Genomic DNA, 24531 nt, shown 5'->3' with positions numbered 1-24531 from the left:
CATTTTCACAGGGAAGCTGAGTTTGCAGTGAATCAGTGCACCATGACTACTGAGTGGCAGAACTGGGCGTCAGACCCAGCAGCCCCCAAATCCCTTGTAGTTAGATCCAGTGTTTCCACACCAGTGGAGGTCTGCCAGTTTTTCCTCCAGTGCACCTCTCCCTGCCTCCATTCCCTGTCTGTCCTCTTAGCACAGGTCTGGGGTGAACCACACACTTCCCGCCTCAGGTAGAACCTCCCCGGACACGACCCTCCCAGCCCATCTGACCCACAGGCCCCAGCCAGGTCCACTTTCCTGAAATACCCTGTGACAACTTGCCAGTCCCTGCCTGTTTCCAGTTGCTCAGGTTCAGTCACCAATGCCTGGTCCTTGGATTCCTCCCAGATGGGTCCCCCTGCGCAGTTTTTATGAATTTTCCACCACTCCCAGATAATGGGGTGTTTTTTCCTCTTCTAAAAATAGAATTCATTGCCTTTTCCCACATCCTCATGATTATGGCTTGCCATTATCCAAAAAGCCCTATTATCTTCCTAAATCTTCCCGTTGGTGTCAGCCTAGAAACGCTTCCTTGTGGAGCTGCCTCTGAGTTTTCAAGCACTCTTCTGAGGTTGAATTTCCAGTAAGGCTGGAAGTTCTTTATGATAAAGCAGTGCTCTTCAGCCCTGCTCTTCACAGAGGACTAGAAAATAACAATCCCGGCTGCTGTTTATGGGGCTCTTCATAGGTACTGGGCAATGTTACGTGTATTCTTACACTCTTCTCAACATTCCTGAGGCAAAGAATGCCATTAGAGATGTTTGTCAGATGAGGAGATGGAAGGGTCTTGCCCCCTACACTGCCGCACAAAGCAGGCAAAGGGACCTTTGCATCCTGCACTCTATCCTCTGGTCACATGTAGGGAGACACACACCTTGGCCCAGGGAGCAGATGAGAGAAACGGAGCCCTTTTTTCTAGAATTCTGGTGAGAATTCTGCTCACCAGGCCCCAAGCCTACTCTAGTAGTGAGTTCTGAGCATCTCCCTTGGTGCTGGAGACTTTCCATGTTTATGTGAATGCGGGCCAAGTCCCATTCAGAACCAGCCTGGCGTTGGCAGGATGGATTTAACTCCAGCCCTCTCTCCTCCCCTCCTTGGAAACATGAGCCTCTTCTATTTTGTATTGATGCTTTAATCCTATTTGGAGCAATGTAGAGTATAAACAAACAAAGCTGAATATTTTACATTTTTAACAGCAGCAAACACTTCTGTAGGATTTTTTAATGAGGTCTAATCTGTGATTTCAGGGAGCATGTGACCCCTTGAGTCCCCTTGTCACTTTCTGACCCTGTGTCTCCATAGCACATTTTAGTAGCTAGTCTGCAGAAATTACTGGTAGCCAATAGCTTGCATTTTCTATACTGTAGACTTTCAAATGCTAGGGTATAAATTCTACAATTCTATCCTCCTTTTGTGTAGTAGATGTTGTATTTTGGGGGTTATGGTATTTCTAAAGAAACTACTAAAAATATGTTAGGACTTTAAAACATCCAAGTTGCCTTGCACTGTGGTGCATGTCTTTGATTCTAGCACTTGGGAGGCAGAGGCAGGTAGACATTTGTGTAATTGAGACCAGTCTGATCTATATAGTGAGTTCCAGGCCAGTTGGGGCTATGGGGGGAACGGGTGGGGGCTTGTCTCAAAATACAAAATAACAAAGAAGAACAAGAACCCCAAGTTGATCTACAAACCACTAAATTTAAGGTTCAGCTTCTCACTCTGTACCTCAGAATCACTCTGCACGCTGAAACTCCACCTCTCGGCTTTCTGACTCATCCCTACTACAGCCTCTCATATGGAGTCGGGACATGGTGTTTGCCAGGTGAAGCTGTGGACGCTCTGCCTAGCTTCTACAGTAGTTCTGTTTTCCGAATCAAAGTGAAGTTTTCTCTGTCTCAGGCAGTGTTGGAACTGTACTTGTCAGGTTAGCTTGGGGGACTTGAGAGTGCTGGCTGTGGGTGAGGGCATGGAGCAAAGAGACTTGGGTCAGGGGACAGTGGTTCCTACCTGGCTTCACACAGTTGGCTTGGGGGAACAAATGCTATTGTAAAACATCTCCTTTGAATAAGGAAGGAGATAGCTTGTGGAAGAGGAATACAACTCCTTGCAGGATCTTCTCAAGCTCTCCCCACTGCCTACCCGGGACAAAAATACTGCCCTGTGGGGAAGTCCCCATACATCCTGTACCCTTATGTCCACCCTTTGCTCTTGCTTTACCTCTACCCATCTCCTTGTACTTTCTAGGACTCAAACTGGAAATGCTTTTTCTCAGGCAGTCCTCCCTGACCTCTTCCCTGGGCCCAAAGAAGAAAAGTGATTTTCAATGCCTTTAGCATTTGTGCACACGACTCTCCCGGAGCCCGTTAACACTTGGCATCGTTAATATGGATCTGTCTGAGTCTCCAGTCCCTTGACACTTCCTTGAGCTCCCTATCCCTGACCTAGTACAGTGCCTAGAGAACAGGAGGTGCCTAGGGGCTCTGTTGAGGGAAGGCACAGCAGGATACAATATTCCACTAGGGAAAGGCAGAAGTCCTGACCTGTCTGGATGAAATCCCCCAATAAATTCCATTCTTTGTTGTCATCCTATTCTGCTTTGGATGATGGAGTATTTGCCCCATGTGAAAAGTAAAAAGAAGTGCTCTTGTCCTCAGGAACTTGTTGAACTTTGGAAAGCCCAGCATTTCCTAGCTAGGTATTTACCAGCCTACCATTTGGATATGTTTTCTTTTATTTTGTTACTGATAAAGTTAAGAGGTGTTAAAGCTAGAGAGGTATTATCTGGTCTTCTTAGGTCTTCGGAGGAGAAAAAAAGGTGATCAGAGACCTCCAGAGTGGGATGGGATCTAAAGTCAAATCGTGTTTCTGTAAGAATGGGGAAGGAAACGGTGGACATGGACTGTGGGTGATCATGATATGGGGCAGTGCATCTGGAGCTTCTTGGTGATTTTTGTGTGCAACCATCTTTAATATCCTTATAAGATAAAAATCACCGTAAAGGGTCATAAACCACTGTCAGCATATTTGACAAGCCCCATAGGTAGTTGTTCCAGGCCAGTAAAAGCACCTTAATTGACCTAAATGACAACAGTTATGTTATAAATATCTAGAATTTATGACCTGAGAAGGCATAATCACATCTCCCATCAGTTAAGTCTCCATTGGAGAAGCTTGAGGGTTTAAGATAGAGCTGCAAGTTGGGGGAAATCGGATTAGCCTTAACTTTATGACAGACACAGAGCTAAGTGGATCACGGTGCTTTTAAGTTCCTGATCCTTGGGAGTTAAAGGCAGCGGTGTTTCAGGGCTGGTAAAAGCCGCCCAGTCTCCTCTGTACAGCTGTCATTTTATTGGCCTTGTAAAGTCTCACATTCAGCGTGACAAATTCAAGACCATATACCTGTGAAGAAGAGATGTTTTAGACCATGGGTGCAGGGAAGCAGACCGGTGGGGTTAGAGGGCGAGAGCCTGTGTTTATGCCCAGGCTTCCGTGGAATGTGCAGAGTCACCACGAAAAACAAGTAGATGCCTATCCCAAGATCCATCTGGGCTGTGAGGAGACAACTCATTCTCTCTGGTGCTATAGTATATAAAATTCAAGGCCGAGTTATAAAATGAGTTTATGAATCTAAAAACCCTGCATATATTTCAAATTAGTTAAGCATCCAGTTTAAATTTTTAGAACTTGACTCACTTCCTGGTTTTTTATTGGAAGAAAAGTGTTAATACTAAGCAAGACTACAACCACTTCGAAAACAAAAATGATAGCAAAGCTAGTCCTGAAAAGATTGTGTGTTTTAAATGAGTTTGATAACACTTATCAACTACCAATTAATTGCCCAGGACTCCCTGGCCAATGGAGTGGAGTCTTCTTCAAGGTGAAAGACAAACAGCCTAATCCCAATGTGCAAGCTTCAAAGATGAACAGTCATTTGCCTGGCCAGGAAGAGCTCAGGTTATCTCTGCAGTGCGTCATTTGTGAAGTCAGAAGTTTCTTTAATGAATGTGAAAGCAATATTTCAAAGAAAGCTCCAGTTGAGACCCATAGAGAGGCTAGCTGTGTTTGAACTTCAGGGCTGATATTTAGCCTAAATTTACCTGTCTTTCAGTTTAACTGTTTCGTAGTCTGGAATTCTGAGACAAGTATTATAGTGCTTTGCCAGACATCCCTAAAACACCAATGCATTCGTGCGTGTAGGAGTCCTTTGAACTTCCCAGTGTTCCATCCACTAATTTCCCAGCCAAAGGTCCATTTTACATATACAATCCTTCCATGCATCCATGTTCAAACGGTTTCTTGGGACCAGCTGGGTTCCAAGTTTTGTCCTCTATTTGCTCCTTCTCAGGGGGTACAAAACAGAATTTAAGTTGGGGGTTTATTTCATCGTGATTTCCTCTGTACTTCCATCCCCTTCAACATTACAACTCCTAAATTCGTAACTCCGTGCCTCACACTGTGGGAGCAATAGGAAATCTGGAACTGATTATGAAATGATGAAGTAGGGAGATGCAGGCTTGTGAGGGGATCAGTGTACAAACGCATCAGCCCTGACGCGGCCCAGCCTGGTGCGAAGGACACATCGTTTCGGGTTTGAACCCTGCTTGTACATTTCAGCCTAATGCAGCCTAGCATCTGCTTTGTGTAGCGCTTGAGGAGCTTTTGGTGTTAACAGAATTCTTTTCTAAAGGAATTCCTTTGGATTCCTTCAGAATTTGTCCAGTTTCCAGGTTCCAATAGGAAAAACATGGACAAGATTTTAATAGAAAAATAGTGCTCCAAGTTTTTCAGTTGGCGGTCTCCCCACTCCTGAGCCACTCTCGCTTTATTAAATGAAGCAGGTCGGCGTGATGGAGGAGTTCAGGGCCTTTGTCTCCTGATGGAAAGGAGAAATAGGAGCCACCCAAGAAGGTCACTGCTGAGATGCTGAGCCCACTGAACTCCATTCAGTTCTCAAGTCATTGGAATATGCTGAATCAAAAGTCGTACGCTCTCATGAAGCACTGGACACGTGTGAGAACTTGTGTCTCTCTGAGGAAAGGCATTTCTCTGTCAGCCGGGATACGGTGGTCATTCTGTTGCACAGCAGAGTGGTGGTGTTGGGGTATTTTATTTACTGATTTATTTTTTTGCTTTAGAATTTTGACTGATTTCTAAAGGCAATACACATTTATTATTGAAAAATTCAAATATTTTAGAATGGTGAGATGACCTGGTCAATAAAAGCGCTTGACCTGAGTTTGACCACCAGAACTAATGTGGTAGTTGGAGAAAACTGACTCCACCAAGCTGTGCTCTGACCTCTACACATGTCATGATACCCCCCTTTAATAAATGTAAAAGAGAAAATTCAAATAACTAAAAATTCTTGTGGTTAAGGGTATCACATAGTTCCGTGGTAGAGTGCTTGCCTTGCATGGGTAAGGCCCTACGTCAATCCTTAGCATTGCAAATAGGAATTAATTGATAATTAATTAAAATCTTTGTAAAAGCAAGTTAAAATCCTCTCAAATCTACCATCCAGAAATATTAACATTTCAGGCATCTTTCTACTTTTTCTATATGAAAAAGAACAGGATCACATTATAAGAGTTTTTATAACCCAGTTTTCAAACTTCATGTTGTATGGTGAACAGTTTCCCACACTGATGCTCACCTCCAACATCACCTGCTTCGTCTATCCAATCCTAAGTGGTAGACATGGCTTATTTTGAAATGATCCCTGTCAGAAACCTGAAGCTCCTTGTCATTAGCCTTTATTTCTCCTATAACTTCTTCAGAGTAAATTCCTCAAAGTGAAATTGCACATTGATCTAGGTAAATGAGAAATGGCTTCCTAGAGAGGTCATGCCCACACTTCTGGTCCCCAGTGGCCCCAGTGGGAACCAATCATCTCCCTATCGATCCACAAGTCTTTGCTTTGTTTCACTTTTCCTCTTTAACTCTAGTAAGTGCAGAGTGCTCTGAATTTCTCTTCCTGGTGGGGGTGGGGTGTAAATTAGCAGAAACAACCAGTAAGTGAAACTTGAAAGTTCAAGGAGAGATGAAAATATCTTTGTGGAAGTAAACAGGATGATCAGGACAACCCACCCACCCCCACCGCCATCACACGTGGGCTTGACTTCTTACCTGTCTTAAACTCTAGTGTGCTCAGGAGCTGTATTGTTTCCAGTTCGTTCATGAGTAGGCTTTTCTTTATTTATAGATAATTTGATGTCCTTAGTCAGCAAAAAGGAAATTGCCAGAAACAGGCAGGACCCACCATCCTTGCTCTAGCTTTTACAAACACCTAAAATAAAGCTTGGCTAATGGGTTAATTTTTGCTGGCCATACGTTTTGAATCTGTGATTTCTAAGCCATTGAAGGGTCTGAGGCTCAGGGCTCTTTTATCCTTTTATTAGTGAATTCACTGAAGTGTAGGCAGACAGAAAACGTTCAAGTGGCAGCAGATAAACTTGTTAAATCCCTGGGAGTCTTTCCTTTTTGCTCTGGGAGTTTATCATCTTGGTGGAGTTAAAAGGCAATTAGGCCTGTAGGTCTTTGCTGGTTTGTTTATTGGCATTTTACACATGGGTGTTGAAGAGACAGGGGCCTATTCCCTATTCCAGTCCTGATGGCCAGAGGGGAAGACCTCAGCCCAGCAATGTGTGCCTCCTTGGGAGAGAGACTCCAAAAAGCTGGAGGAAAATTCTTTAAATACAGTACCTGTGCCTCCTGCCTTCATTGTTGGTGGAAAATTGCAGTCAGCTAGCTCCATGCTGTGTTCCATTTCCTGGGAAATGGTTTTATGGAAGGATGTTTGATGAAAAAGTTCATTCCTTTATAATTGTTAGCTGCCTGAGGTGTTAGTGAGGTGGGGGTGCCCTGGAAATGCTTCTTGCCCCAGCCTCTTGAGGGAGTACCCACACCTGAGAAAGGAGTGCCATCAGTGTGGAAGTGGGTTGGGGCAGAGCACCCCTCCTCGCCCTGCCCCTCTCCCTCTCCCTGTCTCTCTAGCAAGGCTGGACCTGGGAGAGTGGGTGAAGAAGACTGGTCTTGGCAATGTGCACCAACTCACACTTTTCCCTTCATCTGCCCAGAGCCTTTGTAGCCTGTATCCCTGAGGAAGGCCTTTGATTAGATTAAAGCCTAGCTTCTTCACATTCATTCCTTAACCAAACCCATCTTGGAAGTCTGAGTTTTGGTCACTATTAACACAGGCCCTCCTCTATGGAACCCATGTGAATTTCCACAGCTATATATCCTCAGTAGTCTAAAACATAGGCTAATGGAGCTGGGGAGATGCCTCAGTGCCTCTTGAGTCTTGATCCCCAGCAACCCCATAAGAAGCCAGGTGTAGTGGCACAAGTCTGTAATGCCAGCCCTGGAGAGGCAGAGAATGGTGAATCCTTGGAACTCGCTGACCAGCCAGCTCCAAGATCAGTGAGAGACCCTATGTCGAAAACTAAGATGCGCAGACAGTGAGATAGTTCAGTAAAAATGCTTGCCACCAAACCTGAGTACTCTGTAGTTCGACGCCTAGAACCCATGTGGTAGAAGGACAGAACTAAATCCCACAGGTTGTCCTCTGACCTCCATACACACAACTGTGGTATGCATGCTACCACACTCACACACATACACACATGCACATACACACATATACATAAAATAAAATTTGAAAAAATAAGGTGAAGAACAATTGAAGAAGACAGCCAATGTCCACCTCTGGCCTCCACCCACATCCATACACATGTGCACACACTCCTGACACCCACATCTACATACACACATATCCATGAACTCCCCTTTCCCCACATACAGACACAAAACACACAGGCACTCCCAAGTTCCATTTGAGCACTCTGTCTAACTTTGTGGATCCAGAAAATATCAATCCCTGTAAAGTAGGGACAGAGATGGTCTCTTCCATGCTAATTTGGGAGACTAAACGAAATGATGTCACAAAAATGCTTATCAAGGCACATAAAATAAATGGTAGCTGTAATTATTAAAATATGTGTTATCTGACACATGGGTGTTATATATGTGCATGTATATATGTCTGTATGTATAAATATACAGTTGTGTGACAGTTGCAATTTTTAAAACATGGTTATATTTTTTACCCACATATGGTGCTACTGAGGCATAAAAACCCATCTATGTAGAGAGAAAAATCCTTGCTCTGGTCCAGGACATCTGGAATGCCAGAACTTTCAGTTTTCACAACTGAGGATTGTGCCCTCCTGTAGACCATGGGACTCCTTTTCTGAGTAGCCACTCCTTACCAGACTCTGGGTTTCTTCAGAGCTCGGCACCCTGCCTTAATTCTCTCAACTAAAGAAAACATAATAGATAACTGGGCCTTTTCTTCCCAATGTGACCTTCCATGTTCTGAAACTAATTTGCCATTGAGGCTTGCCAGCCTCTGCTGGAGGACTTCCTCTAGCTGAGTAATGTGGTTCTGATTAAGGACATCCTATAAGACCCAGGAGGACAGCCTGGGAAGGAAACAGGCCTGAGACAGAGGGAATGGATTTCTACCCTCTAGTGGGATGTGCCATGTGGAAGACCTGAAGGTGTGGGGAGTTTATCCTTAGGAAGACTCGAAAGAGAAGGAAAGCAAATGGCTGACAAATTGGCATGTTTTATGCAAAACTGACAGGCAGGCCTCTTAGCAGAAAGAGGATATGCAGAGCCCTGAGGCCAAATGGCAGGCAGCAGGCTTTTTGAAGTCCCTGCCCGCATACCACTTCTAAACACAAGGCTTCTGCTGAATGGCCTCCTCATAAAGATATGAAAACTTACTTCTCAACTCAAATATCATAGTTCAAAAAATGATAATTTGTTTCTGTCTTTAGTACATGCTGTGTTAGACAAACCTCTTTACTATAGAGAAGCAGGCTCTTTTTTCATTCCTACTGTTTTATGAATTGAGTTCCAAATGCTAAACCTTGCTTTATTCCACAGAGGCTGAGAGCTTTCCCCAGGGCGCTGCTAGTCGCTGGCTCTGCCCCTGCTCTAACTTGGTGGTAGCTGAGGAACTTGGGAGACCCCATTTGCTCTGCCTGGCCTCCTTGGGGCTCTGCATCCATGGTGGAGAAGACAAGGGTGGTACCAAGTGGGCAGTGAGATTTGGAAAGCTTGGAATGTCTTTACCAAACACCTAAGAATCTACTAATAGTTGTAACTCTAATATGATTTTCTTGTTAATCTCTGTCAAACCATGAAATCCGATATGTTAACCATGACTAAGCCGTGAAATTTGTCAACTTTGTCTGTGATTTACACAAGCTCTCTATTTTTTTTTTCATTAAGTCTTAACACAAAGTACAGAACATTATTTCCCAGCATGCTCTTCCCAGCAGGCCACTAGTACCCTTTGACAACAAGCAAGAACAGAGTGTATTTCTCACGCTGTTTCAGGGACCGGAGACGGATAAGATAAAACTTGAAAACTAAGCGATTTATTTTTCTTTGAGATGATAACCGTGAACACAATACATTTGCTTAGACATCATCGAATATCAAATAAACCTTCAAAATATTTTTATGGTTCATGTCATTGAACATGATAATAAACTTCCTTAAGGTGGTAGATGGGTTTTGAGGAAAATGAATGAATAGAACACGTAGTGTTTTAGTTTTCGTTATAAAAATGGGAGGACAATACCAGGATCTAATTTGAAACTGGCTGTGAAGCACAAAGGAGTGACTGTGAGACTCAGAGCAGGGCACACCTGTCCTTTTTCCACTTGGGCTCTTACTGATGCAACAGTTCATGTTAGGTCACTTGGTTACCCAGAAGAAAATTCAGCTCGTGACATTGAAGGAAAGTGATTTGTCTTTTCTCGGAGAAGAGTGAGAAGTTTGGAGCAGTAGACAGCTCAACACGTGAAGGAAGGGGAAGAGCAGCTCAGAAGGAGAAAAAATGTCGGAGAACAGGAAAGTGGTTAGGCTTAGATGTCGTCTTCTGTCCTTGCCAAGTGTTTTCTCTTGGACTCAAAAAATGCCCAGATCCTCCCCAACTGTTTCCTGACCTCTGTGCTGGAGAATCCAGAATCAGATAATCAGATGACTTAGGACTAAGAGTGCTTTGTAGACTGTGGTCACTACATAGCCAGTGTTTTCAAACATTTTTTTAAATACAAAATCTTGGGCAGTGCTCCAGAGCCTAAGAGAGCCCTTCCCAGAAATCTTGCTGCTGGGTCTGCAGGACATGACCTGTGCAAACAAGGCAGGCTGGTCTGTTGGTTCCCCACAATGAAACCAGGGCCCGTGAGCTCAGGGAGTTGCTTTACTGCTCATCGGTGGACAGCCCTCAGCACCGGGCCACGTCTTTCAGCTTTACTCCATTCCTCGCTCTGACCCCTACCTCTTCTCTCCATCCAAGCAGGAGAGAAGAATAGGAACGTAGAAAGACTTTGGGATTCCTCGCCCAGCCTCTGGGACCTCTTAAATGGTCCATGAACACTATCACAGAATCTATTCAAGCTCTCTCAACTTACTAGTAAAAGTGAATGTGTGAATGTGTGTGTATATAAGACTTTTTCCATGGGGAAGGTCTATGACTTTTGCTAAATGCTCTCAAAGAAGCCTGTGACACCCAAGAGTTAAGAATGATTTCCCTATAATCTGTGCCCCTAAAAGTCACCTTTCTAGTTCAGATTGTTAGTTGTAAGGTTAACAATTACATCCCCTTTAACCTTTCAGGGCAAATGTAGCATATAATCCTCTGAGTGCCGAGGTCCCAGGCTTCCTTGTAAAACAGTCGAGTTGTGAATTCCTTCAGCTGTCTCTGTAGCTTTAGTCTTCAGCCTAAATTCTAACAGGAGCCAGGTTCTGACCAGCCAGGGCCTAGATGCTTCAATCTGGGTGAAGTAACACATTTCTTGATAATGCCCATTCATTCTCGGCATGAATAATCATTTTTTTGACTGAATACTACCTTGGTCTTGGACTAGGATTGGCAGGTTTAACATGTATAGGAGGGTTTGGAACTATAACTCAGCATTACAGCAATTACCTAGCATGTACAAGGTCCCGAGTTCCAGTAAAATTTCCTACAGCCAAGCCAGGTATGGTGGCGCACACCCAGTCTGGGAAGCATAGCAAGACCTCATTTCAGAAAAGAAAAAAAAAAAAAAAAAAAAAGAAAACCCTGAAGTTTGGGATGTGATTGGATAGGATTTTCCACACCTGAAATGAAATGATTCATTAATATATAAAAAGAAATATGCTTCACCAAGCATGGTGTCTGCACACCTTTAGGGGGGGGGGGGGGGGGGCAGAAGCAGGTAGATCTCTGTGAGTTGGAGGCCAGCCTTGTCTACACAGTGAGTTCCAGGCTGGTTGGGGCTACCTAGTGAGATCTTGTCTCAAAAAAAAATTAAAAATAAAAAATTCCGACCATCATAAGAGTTATGACAGCAATTTTTAAAGAAACAACAACAAAAAACCACCTCTAAAATATATGGTACCCAGTTCTATCTGAATTTCAGATAAATAAGTTTTCAGTAGCATCCTTGGGAAGGGAAAAAAACGAATTGGCTGCAGATGTAGAAGTATTTTTCTTTCTATCCTAGAACTTTTGTTGCAGAAATTAGATGAAGTTTTCTGTAAATAGTCAAGGGTCTGGTAGTCAGGGGCAGGGATGGTAGAAATGTTTCAAAACTAGATTGTGGTGGTAGTTGAACTTTACACTTAACAATGGGTGAACTTGATGGTACATAAATTATGTATCAAAAACTTTTAGGGAATTGAGGCTGAGCTTGTCTTAATTTGTTATCAATATGATGAAATCCGTAGATCTCTGCCTCAGAATAGAACATTTGGGCATCAGTGCAGAAGTTTGCCTAAAATTCCTGGACCTGCCGAAACTTCTCCCTTGATGCCAATTGGTTCCTCACCTGGGATTCTTTCTACACACTGCTCGGCACTGGCAGCAAGGCTCCTCACTGGCCGAAACTGGCCGAAACAATGGAGCTGGAGCTTTCGGAAGTCTCTGGTTGTTGGCCCTGAGAGCGACCCCTTGTGCCTCTTCCACTTCATGGTGACGAGGCACCAGGAGGGCAGCACTTGTCTTGTGCTAAATGTAGTCTCAGGTTTAAGAAGCAGAAGCACAAGCCTGCTCAAAGGGACCTGTGCTCGTGCCTTAACTTATTTGATGCCAACAAGGTGTTCGTTATCAATGTTTCTTCCTTTCATCCACACTCAAAAATTGTGTGGCTTTAGTGCCAGGTATTCTGAAGAACACACATGAGGGATTTCAGGGATGTGAGTGTTGGGCGTGGAGTGGAGGAAATTGATCCTTGAGAAAATTGGGCCCTGCAGAACTCTTCATTAAAGCTTGGGAACTAACTCCTCTCCATTTGATGACCAGCCTCTGGAAAGGAGAACTGCTGATACAACTTAGAAAAAGGGCTGTGGCCTCTGCTAGAACATCAAGCTAAGCTCTTCTGGTTTCCTCCGGCTGTTCTAAATGTTAACTACCAAAAGAAATAAAAATGCACCTGAAGGAGCACTAGGAGCAGTGCCGGGGCCCCTCAGAGACCCCGTTATTCTTGCTCTCTGTCCACTTCAGACACGTCTCCCTCCACAGTCAAATATAATTAGGGCTCAGTGAGACACCGAAGCACAGGGAGGCACCAGAGGAGTGGGGCAGCTGAACAAGCTGATGACTGCAGTGTGGGGTGCCTAGGCCTTGAGGGAGCTGAGACATCACCTCTGGGGCAATGAACTTCCTTCGAGCTTTCCGCCCTGGATCTTCTAACTGGACAGCTGGTAAGACCATTCTCATGCCAGAGAAAACATCAACAAGGCCCAGTCTTCACACATAAACCAACACGGTTCTTCTGAATGACTTGGTCGGAACTCAGGACTCCACAGACAGAAGTGTGCCTAGAAGCACAGTCTCTGGGGAATCCTGTTACTCTGGAATCCCTGGACTGGCCTCATCTAGCTGTTCTTACGAAGATCACAACTCTCATTGAGAGGACTAGCTAATTGAAAGTCCTTCATGGCTTAGCCACTCACATGTGCACCTCAGTGAATTCTGCTTTATTTTCTCCTTCAAACCCTGTGTGAAGGGGGCACCTTTGCCAGTTCACTTACAATCCAGGGCAACCAGATGCCTTCCTTTGGAAAATATTCTCCAAAGCCATCCATTTTACTTCTTTTAAACATCTTCTCCCACATTTGTCCAAGTAAGTGAGGTGTTAACCGCTTTGGGCTCTTTTTTCCTGCAAAGTGAGTGACTTCCAGGTCTTTGTCCGAGGGGCCATTTCTGTTAAGCCCAATCTCTTTCATGGTAGTCACTAAACCTGAATGCAAGGAGCCCAGCAGCAATCTTAAAGTTGTATTTTCTTTCCTGGAGAAGAAGCCAAATGCTGTCGTTGTAGTTCCCCATGTAGAGGCCTGTCCTTTGTTTCTAATACCATCTGTGTCCTTTTCCTCTCGTTGGTATTTAGGTAAAATTATTTCCATTCCAAGCATTTTCCCCACTCTGATTCTGAACTGGTCAGCGAGTCTTAGAGGCTCCGTTACCATGGTAGACTGTAGTATTGCTTTCTTGGGTTTTTCTTTTCTGGAATCTCGCTGGAGAGTGAAGAGAGTCCCTCGCTACCCCTCTTTAAGTTGAAGAGACCACAATACTTCACATCTTTGAGGCATCACCTCCTCAAAGATGCTGTGAGGGAGACCAATAAATACTCAAATGTCCCATGAAAGCAGTGGCTCTCATCAGTGCTGGTCTTGGCCCCCTTCACTGGGCATTTGGCAATGTCTTCAGTTATTTTTCATGGTCCCAAATTGGGGAAATGGGTGTTTCTGGCATCTAGAGGGTAGCTAGAGAGGCCACCGCCCATGCTAGGGTGCACAGGTGATCCCCATAATAAATAATGATCCTGTCCCAAACTCCATAGCATTAGTCTGAAACTCTGCCAGTAAAGGATTTTTGGCTCATTTTGCTCTCCCTCAAGGTCCAGGCTGAGGTGGGTTGGGGTGGAGAGAATGCTCCGGTTTGATGAGCGTGAGAGTCCCGAGTTCTTACATCCCATGTGGTCTAAGCATTGGTAAGCACGAGGGTACCACTGAACTGGGCAAAGTGCACGGTGAGGGAGGTCTTCCTAGTTCCAACAGCTGCCTTTGCTCTGAGTACAGAGAATTTTGACAAAAGCAGAGGACCAAAAAGTTACAAGGATGTTTAGTTTGTGATAAAAATCATTTTGCAGATTAAAGTGCTTCTTCCTGCCCATAAAATGGTATGTTCTTTAAATAACTCAAAAATTGGAGTAGAGGGCAAGCTTGCTGCCCATAGGCATGCTCAGTTAACTGCATCCTAGTTACCAAGTGTGTCCAAGCTCTAGGTGGTGATATTCCCCCGTTTTTCCTGAGTGCTTTTGAACTAATTCATGCTCTAAATGATCTGTCCACATGAGTCCATCTGTGGGTTGTTTGCTGGATGGAACCAAATCCTTCCTGAATCTCTCATTTCTTTCTCTCTCTCTCTCTCTCTCTCTCTCTCTCTCTCTCTCTCTCTCTTGCTGGGGACAAGAAGGCTGCTCCCTCCTGGAGCATCTCTCCTTTTACATATAAGTGCAGTTAAGAAGAATGAGAGACTCTCGCCCAAGATCCTCAGCAAAGGCTGTGTGTGTCACATTGGTTTGGATGGGATCATGTGTTCATCCCTGAACCAACGCTCAGCTAGACAAATGCTAAGGACTGATTGGGAGAACCATGACCCATGTGGACAATATCTCTGACCTGAGTGGAACTTCATGGGAAGCGTGTGAGCTGACAGTGGGGCACGTGTGTTTCCTGAAAGGGAAGCGGAGGTGAGATAGTCAAAATGAGAGGAAAGGATGCCAAGGAGAACACACACACACACACACACACACACACCATACACACGCGCACGCGCGCGCACGCACACACACACACACACACACACACACACACAACTTGCTAAGAAAATGGATTCTGTAGCCAAAGACACAGATCTTGCCCGACCATTGCAGTCAGCTCGCGCTGAGCTGGGTTAACTGTAACTTTCCTTACCTCCTTTCTTATCCAAACATCGATGTCAGGGTGGGATGAAATATCAATTATCTTAGAATATTGGAAGGACTGTGAAAAGACAAAATGATGGTGATGTTAAATTGAATCAATCCAGTTAAGCCTCTACAGTATATAACTGTCTACACTAACTTTGACCCACCAGGCTAGTCCGTGCCAGCCTTCCATCGGAAGCCAGGGTCTAAATTTATCCCAATCTTCGTTGTTGCAGGTCATTGTAGGAAATCTTCTGAGGTCAATGATTGAGGTAATTGGCTTGAAAACGTCTCTGGTAAATGACATAATTGGTTTTAATTATGTAATTACGGCACTTAAAGTGTGGGGGTGAAAAGACACTCTTATATTTAGAAGTGAGATCCCCCCAAACGAAGCCAGGGCACTTAAACCAGCATGTCTTCAGGTCTCTCTTTGTTTTTGTTTTTTTTTTCAGACGGAAGCCAGGGCAGGCTGGCCTTGGCACTGGCGGTTTGGGGTTGATTATCCTGCGTGAAGTAGTGCCAGGCCTGGGCCGGTATCATAGGAACCTTTGTAAAGAGAGGAAAGGGCTTCCGTAGACCTTCTTGTGATCTGAAGTTAATGAGCAGTGGGAACTCAACTGTCAGCAATTGAATCTGATTGGGCAGGGTAATTATATGATTGCCTCTGGTGTTTGCACATGCATAGGGATATTTTTATTGGAAAAAACCTAATTGCTTACTTACTTAGCGGAGGGAAAACCTAAACAAATTTGTGTTGTCATAGGTTAAAAAGACATCCTTTCTTTGTCTCTGAAGTAGCTGCCTGTTCCACCTCTTAGAAGTGAGGGTTTGGTTTCTTTCTGGGTTCAATCAGGGATGTTTGCAGGACTTGGGTTTTATGATAATATTGTAACATAAAGGAAAACCATTCCAGGCTGTGTGTTTCGATGACCATGTGCTGATCACTGTTCTGAAACACCCCTTAAAGTAGTTTCTTTCACAGTGTACAAACAGCTGGAAAGAACCCTGGACAACATTCAAGCTCCTTGGATTTTCACAAGCTTTCGTTTCGTTTTGTTTTTATGTTGTCTTCCTCACATGGAGGCCTCTGACAACACTGGCTTCACCCACTATCTGGTTTCCTTAATTGCCCAAGGCAAGTGGGAGGTATTATGTCTGTGATGGGGTTTTAGACACGAAAACCACCAAGGCTGAGAGGCACAAAACCTCCCTCTGCAGTTTCCCATGGACTTGCAGGGAAGAAGAGGCGCAAAGTGGGGGCGCCTAAGAGAGAAAACCTCAGAACGTCCCAGCTGGACTTTAGAAACCCACAGTCTGAACTACAGCTGGCACCTCACCTGGGTCAGAACACTTAGCCCCCGCACTGCTTGTTTCTCCCTTCATATACAACCATCAATTTCCTAACGCCTCTCCTGTGAGAGCCACCAGAGAGGTAGAAATGCAACTGACCAGCGCAGCTGACTCATGGTAAGAGCTCCAGATGCCAAGTCTGGGTGCTCCCGCTGGGTGTAGAGTTCTGGGCTCGAGAATGGGGGAGAATAAGACCTTCCTGCCCCTCTTTATAGCCCTGCTCTCCGCCTTAGGAATTCTGAATGTGTTGACCCACCCTGATATTATTGGGTCTCGGGTTCTGTGCTAAATGTCACGTCTGGGAAACCTCCCCTGACCACTCACCCTCATCTGGGCTGGCTGCCTTTATACTCCATAGCATGTTCTAGGTGACTGCCCCCCTGTCTTGTAATTGTCTTATTGTCTCCCCGGTAGCCTGTAAGCTCTATGAGGGCAGGGCTGTGAGTCTTTCCCTCACTCGTTCTCTACCCAGAGCCCGGCACAATGCCTGTGTGTGAGAGTGAACGGATGTGGAGAGGATTGCTTGCTGGGTGTGCTGCCTGGGGTTCCCAGCCCCTGCTGTTAATACCGCTTTCTTGTTGCTTACGATTTTCATTGCCCTAGATGATCCAGCTCTGTCGGAGGCACGTAGGCACAGACAAATCTCATGCAGTACATTGATCACCTGTCCAACCTTTGCCTAGAGTGGGAGCCCCCAGTTCCTTCAAGAGATCCAACTTTACCTGTCTGTAAAGAAGAAGAGGAGGAGGGAGACAGCGGGGAGGATCCGGTGGCAGTGTAACACCAGAGCAGGTCCAATGTTTACTTTTACCCTTCTGGAGGTGGGTAACTGCAATTGCTGTGGAGTGCTGGGTTTCAGAGCAACTGAATAATGACCTTGGATTTGGGGGCTCATGGGTACTTCATTTTTGCTGGAGTGTAGGAGTCTGTAGTTAATTCATAGACTGTGGGCCCAGGTTCATCTAATGCATGCTTTAAATTGCTACAGCTATCTCATTGTGGTTGCACACAGTGTGTCTGTGTCTTGCTATGTGGAGAAGAGAAGAGAATCATTTGTTGGAGCTCTTTAGTGAGCTCTATATTGATCATGTGCTTGCCAAGGCTTAAGGTTTTCAACAGCCTTTCTTGTTTGGATCCTGTGGCTTTTTATGATTCGACGCCCCCACCCCAACCCCAGGTAACCTCCTAGCCAAGAGATCCTGAGTAACTATTGAGTAAATGCTGTTTCACTGGGAAGCACGCCTCTGTGTTTATGAACAGCGTACCCAAGCCTGAAGCGTGTCTAATCAGCTTCTCCCCTAGGAAAACATGAACTTATGACCCCTCAAACCTCAAACACAGGCCTTCTTAGTGAACCCCCAAGCCCCAAGATGTCCCTGAGTGTGAACTGTCCATTTTTCAACGGCCACATTAACAGTTTCTGGGTGGATAGATGCTGGCATGTGGAAACTACACAGCCTCATAGGATGGAACAGAGTATACCGCAGAGGCTCTTGGGTCATTGGTTATGGTTTTGTGGCCTGCACGTAAGTCCTCTGGGTCTGAATGTGCTCCTCTTGTGCAGTTTCTAAGGTCCCTTTACTTTGTAATCTTGAGAGTGTGTATCTGCTTTGACCTAATAAGCTCCTATGCTGGAAATTTTAAGGGTTTCTTCTAGAAAATAGTTTGAATCCACTTTGTTGTATAGTAGGTGTGTTCATAAATATCATGCACTTTGAATCAAGCCATGGGCCTTGGTGAGCTTTATTCCTGAGTTCTAAGGAAAAGCTTCTTTTGACTTTGGTTTTGGAATAGCACCAAAGGATGGCTCATACCTCATATCCTCTCTGATTGAGTCAGGTAATAGCCACCTACACAAATAAACCGCATTCTTTTGCAAAAGGAGATATATATATATATATATACATATATAATATCTTTGAATGACATTTAATTTATAATTAAATTTGACAGTGCTGACTGAGGTGTTTTGTCTTGTCTAATCACTATGATCTATTTCATTTCGAATACTTCTGCATGGGGTGGGCTGGCCCTTTTGTTATCTTCATATATTATGACAAAGATTAATAATGTTGAAAAAAAGAAAAGGAAAAATAAATTATTGCTGTTCTAGGTCACACCCAAACTGCTGATTATTTCCATTGTTTATTTTATAAAAAGCATTTTTTTCATGTCCCTTCATTGACTGATTTATTCACCAGGCTCTCTGAGTGCCGTGCCTGGACCAGCAGTCTGCTTCCTGGCATCACGTGGGAACTTCTTAGAAATATAAATTCTCAGACCTCACCTGTGTCTAGTAAATCAGAAACTCTGTGTGGGGCCCAGCAACCTGGTTTTGAAGGATTCTCTGGGGCTCAGATACACACGACAAACAACCTGAAAGCCAGCGGTTCTGTGGGGGCATTAAAGGGATGTAACCAAGTACAGCCTTCTAGGAGTTTGGGATCCATTCAAGGATATAAGGCATAAATCCACCAGACAGTTAAGCAGAGTCATCTTCATAAAATACAAATTACATCATACACTCACTTCCTAAACCCCTCCAGGCAGTTTTCTTTTGTTCTTACAATGAATATAAAGGTTTGATCTAAGGACTGCAAGGCCTGGCATGCTCCCTCCCCTGCCTACCTTTCCATCCTCATCCGGTACTGTTTCCACCCTCCCCAGTGCTCTTCCACATGGTACCAGCCTTCTTACTGATCTTCAAGTAATAGGCTTGAACTCCTGTTCATGCAGAAGAATATGTCTGACCCCTGTCCCCATTGATGAATATATTCATATAGTTCATATGTAAGTGGACAGATGCAATAATGTTGATATCATAGTTGGCATTGTTGGCTTTATTTTGAACCACAGCAAATGAGACTTGCCAAATCACTAAGGAAATAAGAAGCATAATATGTTTCATCTTTGTATGTGTTTGTATTGACCTCTGTCTGTGAGAGCTCACTGAGTAGGAACAGGTGCTCAGCCATACAGGCGAAGTGAGTAACGAGGGCGGGAAGCTCCACATGGCATTGCGTTAGACCATGATGTGGATGCAGCTGATGGATGAGTCTGGCTATCTTCATTTAGTTTCAGGGAAAATGGTAGCTATGCCTGTTGGAATTGGTCTTTCTAAAAATGTGAATGTCAATATGGATCTTTAGGGCATCGATGTACCATGTGTTTTTGGAATAAAGGAGCTGGTTAAATTTTTATGGAATGTGAAAATACTATATTTTGGGATTTTCTTCATGATAAGAAGGGGAAACCTTAATATATGGTTTGTCTTTCTGAAAGTGAATTGGATTTGAGACCCAAGGGTTCTTAAAGACCTACCTAAAGTCTGAGAGTAGGGACAGTAGCTTTGGGTGCTGTTTCTGTTTTGACTATTCCCAGCTCCATATCCCTAGTAACAGGCTATTGTTTTATGGATGTTGCATCTCTGGTTTGGGACATTTGCTCATTAGGATGGCTCTTGTTTGTGATTCGCAAAGGAGCAGAAAGTCAGTTTGAAGGTGTAAACAGATAGAGTAGGGTGTGGCCAGGGGGAAAGTGCTCCTTCCCTTCCCCACTATCTCTGCACCTTGTAAAGTCTCCCCTGGGAATGGGAGAGAAATCTCCTTAATACCTTAAGGACATCCTCAAAAGGGCCCTTCCCATTGCTGGTGAGGGCAGCCTACTACTCAGGGTGGCGATCCCGTGTGAACAAGACACACATGCTGTGTCTCCACCGACTGAGAACCCAAGCACGGAGCTTGGGTAGGCTTCATCCAGTAACCCCATTTTCACGCTTTGAAACACATTCTGAGGCTAAGGACAAAGAGCTAGGTTAACAGATAACCAGGAAACAGACACCTTCTGGGGCTGTCAGGACTATGAGAGTGAACTGACAGATGCTCAGACGTTCAGGTGTTGGTAGCATGGAAGAGTGTCCCCAGGAGGCTAGCATCACTTCCCGTGCTAGCTAGGGTGTTGCCCTCAAAAATGATCACAGCAAAGAGTCTGCTGGGTCCACATAGGTGGAACTACCACTGCAGAGTGAACCTGGAGGCAGAGCACTTCTCCCACAGAGGCTGAGATTTTTCACTCAACTGAAAACAAGCACCCTTGACCAGAACCTTGGAGCTTGTGTCACTTTTGTGTAGCTGTGGCCAAAATATGTGAGAGAACAACTTACAGAAGAGAAGATTTGTTTTGGTTCACCGTTTCAGAGGATTTCAGTTCATGGTGAAGTAGCTTACATCATGACAGATACAGAAGAGAATACAGCACTGAACGGAAGGCCTAGGGCAGGATGTAGCCCCCAAGGCCAAACTCTCGTGACCTACCTCCTCCATCTACACCCCACTTCCTACCTTCTAATACCTCCAAATAATGCCATGATGCTAAGAATCCATCAAGGGATAAATCCATTCGTTAGATCAGAGCCCTCATGATCCAGTAACTTCCCAAAAGCCCATCAGCTGGCAGCCATGACCTCAAAACACCTGGATATGGGGCACAGTTCTTATTTAGACATAACAGAGGAAGTTTCTGGTGTTTTATTTGGCTCTTCCAACTTCCTTTGGTGCCTGTCTTTGAGACATCTTTTTCAGGACAATATCTACTGGCTCATCTTTAAAAGCAGAGCTGCCCACAGAGGACATTCCCCTCCCTGAATGATGCTCTCAGAGCCTTCGGCGCTCAGTAATGATCTCAGAAGCTTCCCAGGTATGGTGGCCAGGAGTTCTAGGATGGAGGAACTGCCTTCCCCCTCTGCCTTCTCAACCCAGAGCCCACGCTACATATGTCCCATCTGTCCTTCTAGCCAGAACAAAGCCAAATGCATTGTTATGTCTTGGTTCCAAGCATGCTGATTTGGCACAGATCAGGCACCTAGGAATAAATAGCCAAGAGAAGACATTCTGCAAATCTCAGTTTTCTTACAATGCTGAGGTTCATTCAGGAATATGAAATAAAAGATTAAAAAATGCCTGATTTGTTCCCTTATCCATCCACTCCTACAAAAACATCTACTGAGGACTTATATTTGAATCACAGATCCAAATATATTAATAATGCATAACTCATAGTAAGTACACTACTGATGCTGGTTATTGTGAATGAGACAGAACACAAACTCTGGCATCTGAGTCCTCTTGTGCTCCTGTTCTGAGGCCTTGGCCTCTGTTTCTTTGTTAGTTAGAAGCTATAGTCTAGGGTGCCAGGCCTATTTCTATGCAGAGAGACAGAACTCTTCCACAGAGATGAAGAGCTTGAACTTGTGTCATGATCCCTGACGTTTTAGAATATTGCAAGACAGCTCACTGTTCGTCTGCACACAGCCAAGGTAAGCAAGAAATGACAGGAGACAAGCAAGCTTCAGGGCACTGTGAGTAGCCTTTAAACTACTAGCAAGTTAGTGAAGACAAGCATTTGAATTTTCTGGGTTCCTACTCACTGAAAGGGACCTGGCCTATTTCTGACATGGGGGACTCTGTCATGGAAAGGAGAGGACAGTTTCTTCAGACATGAAGAATTTGAGCTGGGACCCCAAACTGAACCTATAAAACTAATATGCTCAGTGGCACTTTTTGGGGGTCCACACATGGCTCCTCAAGTTAGGAAATAGACAATTCTAGATTTTTGGATTTGGGAGGGAAAATCAGATGATCTAAATATACCAAGCAAAATTTCTACAAGCAGTCCCCTTCATGAGCTGGAGAGATGGTTCAATGGTTAAGAGCCCTGGTTCGTCTTGCAGAGGACCTGGGTTCGATTCCCAGCACCCACGTGGTGACTAACAACTGTTTTGTTTGTAATGCCAGTTTCAGGTGAATCCAGTGACCTCTTCTGACTTCTGTGGGCGTTACATGACATGGGTGCACTTACATGCAGGCAATACACTCGTATACATAAATAAAAATAAACTTTTTAAAAAATAAGAAGACCCCTTCATCCCAGCTGGTCCTCTCCAGTTTGCTAGTCTCTCATGTTAGACTTTATTCAAACCTGTCCCACTGTCCTCATCCCAGTTTCTTTCCTGTTCCCCACAAGCAGAGACTATGGCCCTGATTTGGATCTGCATGGGGATATCTGTTTGCCTTTCTAATTTCATGTCCAGATACCATGTGGCATTCTACAAGGGCCATGTTGCCCCTGATAACACCCAAATTGTTCATCAGGGTCCCATAAGCGTGTGTCTGGACCCTGCCATGGTGATTCTGACTTAATGGCACATCTACACAAACCACATTGGATACCTGTATGGGGGCTTGTGCACAGCCCGTCAGCTGGCCCTCTGCTGGCCCTCTGAGACTAGTGGCCTCTACTCACCAGTGCTCAACCTGAACTTCTGTTCTTCCAGAATCAGTTTTGAGCATTGCCTACTGTCATAAATACTGGACTCAAAGAAGAGCACGCCTGTCAAGAGGCTCTTAGCCTCTTAGACAGGGGATGTTTTAGGCACTCTTTCATCCCTGTGACAAAAATATCTGTCTCAAACAAGGGAGAAGAAGCACATTTTGGCTCAGTTTGTAAGGTTTAGTGTCTCATGGTAGGAAGGCATGATGACAAGACTGGTTTCCATCCTTGGTGGGAAACGTGAGGTGGCTTGCTCACACCCTAGCAGCTTACTCACATCTTGGTGGAGAGCTAGGGCTGGAAGCAGGGCTGGGCGATGACCCTCAGGGATAACCTGGTGGCCTTTGTCAACCAGCTAGATCCAACTTCTCAAAAGTTCCACAACCTCCCCAAATAGTACCACCAGCTAGGGAGCAGAGTATTGAAACACACAAGCCTGTGGGAAACACTTCATAGTCAAACCATAACGGGGTATAATGAAACGAAATCCCAAGTATATCAACTGAAACTTGGATTATACAGGGCACTCTCAGGAGCCCAGACCCCTGCAGTGCCTCCTGTGTGATGGATGGTACGTCCAGGCTGGCTGTTTCCTGAGGCCTATAGATCTGCACTCCTCAAAGCCACCTGTTATTTTCTCCATAGATCCTTGTGGGTGGTTTTTCTTCATTTCTTCATGCCAGGCTTTCCTAGTACTTGTCTCCCTTACGTTTGCCTGGTATTCCCCAAGCCCATGTGTTTTCCATCTGCATGAACTTATCTCTGCTTTGCTTTGGTTGGGACTTGTCTCCTAGAGCAGCTCTTATCTTTAAGTCCTCAGTGTCTTAATTCCTATATCCATCATCTTCTCTTCTCATAGATTGCATCTCTCTATTCTGGGGTTAACTCACGATTTTCTACTGACTCAGGCCTTCACTGCTTCTAATGCCGGTGGTGATTCCATTATACATTTCTAACAGGTGGTGAGTGGTGAGAATCCCCTTCCATTCCTTTGCAAGCTTTGTCAGCATTGGGGAAACTGTGTCCCAGAGAGGGATGTGGTTTGGCAGAGATCATGCTGTTGGCTCAGGGTCAGGGTGGAAGAGTGCATTGGCCTGCTTCAGCCCAATAAAGATCAGATCTGAGGTGCAAAAGACATAGATAAAAGTCACCATTATTGTCAGACTAATCAAAATCTCACAGCTATGAAGTGTGAGTTAAGTACGGTTGAGACTTAACTCACCAAGACTTCCTCCTACTTTCTCTATAGCAGAGTTTGTCTCAATAAGCAGTTTTCTCAGGAGAACTGTAACAAGGAAAAAGTTTGAAGTGGTGATGTTTCAATTGGGAACAGTTTTGTCCTCCCAGGACACATTTAGCAATGCCCACATTCATTCTTTTTTGTCATAATTAAAGGTGTGTGTGTGGGGGGGCTGTTGGTATCTCATGCTCAGAGATCAGGAGCATGGGTAATCATTCTTCACTGCTGAGGCTAACCCCCACATAGAATTATACAACCCCAAATGTCAGTAGTGCTGATGTTTAAAGAGCTGGGCTTGAAGAGAACATAATCTTCGTCCCATGTTAATAGTTCCTTACCTGAGTCCTGAAGGCCCTTGGGAAGCCACACAGAAAGTCAGTACCAAATCAGGATGGAATGCCTTATAAGCACTGCATGGGAATTTCTCAGCTGTGTGTGCAGAAGGTATTGTGACTTCTGAAAATGGAGCATTTTCAATAAGCATCACCAGTGTTAAAGCACGAACATTTGACCACATTACTGGGTATCCGATGTCTATAATCATCA

General features: G+C 44.6%; 1 protein-coding gene across 16 annotated transcripts in view; it reads left to right on the top strand.

Moving 5' to 3' along the window:
* The window catches only part of Erc2 (ELKS/RAB6-interacting/CAST family member 2), a 1070830-nt gene that overhangs the window by 949111 nt on the left and 97188 nt on the right, over positions 1–24531 (top strand). For 2 of the 16 annotated variants that reach the window (XR_001872873.2, XR_003846883.1), the window contains one exon: positions 17022–17210. The exons of 12 other annotated variants lie outside the window; for them this stretch is intronic. The gene's annotated coding sequence lies outside the window, so the exon portion shown is untranslated. Of the gene's footprint in view, positions 1–17021; positions 17240–24531 lie in introns of those variants that run through there. 2 more of the 16 variants (XR_003846882.1, XM_029555342.1) reach the window with 2 other exon arrangements.

This window comes from Nannospalax galili, unplaced genomic scaffold, assembly GCF_000622305.1.
Source record: "Nannospalax galili isolate Female #2095 unplaced genomic scaffold, S.galili_v1.0 scaffold485, whole genome shotgun sequence".
Taxonomy (NCBI): Eukaryota; Metazoa; Chordata; class Mammalia; order Rodentia; family Spalacidae; genus Nannospalax; species Nannospalax galili.
Note: the sequence above shows the minus strand (reverse complement) of the source record. Positions and strands in the feature narration are given on the sequence as shown.